Source organism: Macrobrachium nipponense, chromosome 24 (genome assembly GCF_015104395.2).
Source record: "Macrobrachium nipponense isolate FS-2020 chromosome 24, ASM1510439v2, whole genome shotgun sequence".
Lineage (NCBI taxonomy): Eukaryota > Metazoa > Arthropoda > Malacostraca > Decapoda > Palaemonidae > Macrobrachium > Macrobrachium nipponense.
Window position 1 is genome coordinate 40,254,102 of NC_061091.1, and position 4,543 is coordinate 40,258,644.

Here is a 4,543-nt window from a genome sequence, read left to right on the forward strand (position 1 = left end):
CCCCTTTACCTAGTAAAAATATTATTTTTTCACTATTTATGACAAGAAATGAGGTCAGTTTCCTTGCTTCATATTTCACTGTCCATTTTATGCTTTGCTTTAAACAACGAAGATTGTCTGTAAAATTTGAAGAAAATAGAGCGATGGGGTTTGCATTTGACTGAAATTATGACAAACAAAGAATATTGAAATTGTTAACTGGATATACAACTGTCAGAGAGAGAGAGAGAGAGAGAGAGAGAGAGAGAGAGAGGAGAGCCTAACTTAGATGAGAAATGTTTTCTGAATAAGAGCTTGAAGAAGGAACGTACATCATGTCCGGTGGAGTATTTTTGTACCAAGAATTTTTTCTCAAAAGAATGATTAAATTTGCCTCATTCCTTATTCTGAGAGGCATTCACTTCAGATATTATCCAATTTTATTTCCATCTCCTACATTGCTTTACAGAACGTAATTTGCTTTTACAAAGACGTGCTTTGAATAGCTGTCTTGAAAGTTTAAAAGAAATTTTGTATTAGAAATTTTATATAAATAAAGTTGTAACGCAAGACAAAAATATTTTATGTAAGTGAATATCAATTTGAATTATTATTTCAACCGTCATTTTTTGAGTTCGCAACGATCGATATCACAGCGTAAGCGATTCTTTAAATGCTTTGAGAAATATTGCCCATTTCACTGAGCAGAGTGATAGTAAAGGAATGTCTTCTCATCATATGTGGAGAAATTTTTCTTTGAAAAGTTTCACTCAAGAAATCCAGATGGACAGCGAATCATCAATATTTTCTTAAGCCATCCTAGACTGCAGGCGGTGTGAAAATTTTTTTTATTTTTCTTTCTTTCTTTACCCACTTTTGAAAGGGACGTGGCAGGATTCGTTGTCTATAAAAATTAGAAGCACTGATAAACTTCTAAAAAGATAGTAATATACACTTGACAAAAGCAGATAAATCAGGCGCTCTAGTAATTTTTTTAAAAAATGGATAGTCTTCTGGGTGATAATAGTACAGATTAAGAATTAGATAAGAACCCGTTAGATAACACGAATAGTGGTTTCGATAGGAAAATGAAAAATCTGTTAAAAGGTAACCAAATTCTTATAAAGATAATGTAGGTGACCTCTCCATCGCTGACGTATATGTATGGTGCAATAAAAACCCACAAAACACTTTCCTGCCTGGCCAATAATTAGCTCAGTGGGTTCCGCATCTTACAAGCTAACGAAGTACTTAGTGGATAACCTTAACCCATTGGTAGGTAGTACCATCTCTAATGCTAATATCAAGAATAATGTGGATTTGATAAATAAACTAAACAGTGTACAGGTTAATAGTGAATCGAAGCTTGTGAGTTTTGACGTCGTATCACTATTCACAAAGGATCCAATTGATGATCTGGAGTTTTATCCGAATTATTAGAAAACACACAACTGAATATCCCATTTTGTGAAAGCATTTTAATTAAACTGATTAAATTATGTGTGAAAGAATGTAAATTTTAATTTAATGCAAAGTTTTACTCAAAAAACTTTGGTATGGCAATGGGAAACCCTCTGTCCCCAGTGCTAAGTAACTTACAATATGGATTTTGTTGAAAAGAAAATATTAAACAACATAATTCCACGCAATGTGGTTTGGTTCAGATATGTTGACGACATTATTTTGGTATGGTCAGGGAGCGAAGATGTAAATAGCTTTCTTGCCAGGTTAAATCAATTAGTACCGTCAATTGAATTTACTATGGAGATGGAAAGTGATGGATGCCTAACCCTTTTTGATGTCCTTATTCGAAGAAATAATAATAGGCTTAAATATAGTGTTTACTGAAAATATACTAATATTTCTTACTATGTGCATTTCTATTCTGGACAAAACAACAATAGAAATCGGTGTTCACATCTGTGTTTCTAAAAGCATTACGTGTTTGTAGCCCAGAATATATTGATGAAGAAATGCATAAGATTCGGAATACAGGCAAGAAACTGAAATATCCTGACAGTGTACTAAACAAAGCATTAGATGGGGCAAAAAAGACTATCAAAACCAAAAAGAACCTTACAAAACAAAATAATTGCGTTTGCTGCCTTATGATAATAATATAAAAGATATTCCCATCTCATGAAGAATTTTGGAGTTAATGCTGCTTTTAAAACAACAGAACACTGAAACATGTACTTATCAAGAACTCCCCCGTTAATACTAAAGAATGTGTATATAAAATTCCATGTAAGTGTTATGACAACTTTTACTTTAGCCAAATGGGTAAAGCACTGGAAAAGAGAATAGAGCAACATAAAAAATGGGTGAGATATGCATAGGAAACAGGGGCATTTTTGTACATGTTAGTATTAACTGGGGACGGGGCAAAAAGGATTGTGTATTCTAATAATACACTGGAAAGGAATATAATTGAATATAGCTTTATAAAAGAAAGTTACAACCACAATATGAACAGTAGTCAAGGGATGTATAAACTTGATCCTTTAATATCAAAAGAAACATGTAAACTCTTTAAATTTTAAGGTAGGCAGTAGAGATGTATAGAAATAGGATTATCATACGTGTAAACACAGTAAGGTGGCAGTAGTGCTAATGAGATTTCCAACCCTGCCTCCCTGACACCTGTCAGGTATGGATTTGTAGTCTCCTATGGTGGGTACGTTTATCAGTAGTGTCCTTTGAGAGTATTTTGAGAATTTTAGCCAAATGAGTTTTGAAAGCCACCCCTACCTTGACACCTGCCTGTGGGTGGCTTGGACATAAAGTCGAACTCGGTCAGGACCTACACCCCGCCTCTTATTTTTCACCTATGGATATGTGTGATAAATGAATCATGTGCTAAAGTGATTATAATATATATATATATATATATATATATATATATATATATATATATATATATATATATATATATATATATATATATATATATATATATATATATATGTGTGTGTGTGTGTGTGTGTGTGTGTGTGTGTGTGTGTGTGTGTGTGTGTGTGTGTGTGTTCGCTCTTCCTTGTAAATAACAACGAAAAAGAAAAATATATGATTAGTGATAGTCACATGATGGGCTCAGTCCCGTCAGCTGAATAGCACTTATCAATTATAATTTCCCATCGGCCTAATTTCCAAGGTAGAGTGAATTAGATGCTAAATTAAATTTGTAGCTCAATTTTTGTGTATATGAAATGTCATGTTGGTGTAATAAATATTCACAAGAGCACAAACGCACACTCGTACATTATATATATATATATATATATATATATATATATATTATATAATATATATTATATATATATATATATATATTATATATATATATATATGATCATTATACGTATGTTGTAGTATGTATGTATGTATATATATATACATAGTAATTTAGGATCAATTGCTTATAAACTATCTAATTATATCACTAAATTGATATCCCCCATTACTTGAAACTGGGTCTAATTCACACATCCGGAATTCTCTTGATCCTGTGAAAAATTAAATAACATTGTATTAAACCCTAGTGATATCTTTGTCAGTTTTAATGTATGTCCCTTGCTTACAAAAGTCACTATTGATTCTGTGCAAGAATATTTAAGTAAGGAACTTGTATTGCAAGAATTACTCATGTCCGTTAGTCACATAATTTCATTTATTAAGTTCTGTATTTGTGATTGCAGATTTACCTTTAATGGAGAATATTACCAACAAATATTTGGTATGGCCATGGGTAACCCCTTATCACCTCTCCTTTCAAACTTATATATGGAATTTTTTGAGAGACTACACCTCCCGAATATCACACTTATCCCCTTAAAATGGTACAGGTATGTATATGACATCTTAGTAGTCTTACCTGGTGGTATCGATGTAAAAGATTTATTGTCTAAATTAGATAATTTAGTGCCATCCTTAAAATTCACTGTTGAAATTGAAAATAACAATGTCAACCCTTTCCTAGATGTATTAATACATAGAGAAAGTTGCCAATGTAAATTCGGTATTTATAGGAAACCCACAAATAATTTAACATGTACATTCTTATTCTGGCCACCATCTTGATATTAAAATTTCACTTTTTTCCTCCATGTTCTTACGTGCTTTGCTGATTGCGAGTCCACAATATCTTGACCAAGAAATAGAATACATAAAAAAGATAGGATATTATCTCTGCTACCCACCTCATATAATTGATTTATATTATCAAAAGGCTCACAAAATTTTTATAGTGTTGTTAATAATGAAAAAAGAAACCCCTAAAATGTACTTAGCTTGCCTTACTTTCGTGAATTTGAAACCATAAAATCAATATTCAAATCCTTTAATGTTAATGTTGTGATCACTTTTAACAATACCATTCAAGGTATGCTAATGAAGAATAGTCTGCAACAAAAAACATCATTTTCAAAATCCCTTGTAAGGATTGCCCTTCTTTTTATGTCAGTCAATCAAGCAAATTGAATTAAGCAGCATATATATTCAGTTAGATTATGTTTAAAGAAATTTACTAGAATCAGCAATTATACAACTCACTAATAAAAGAAAT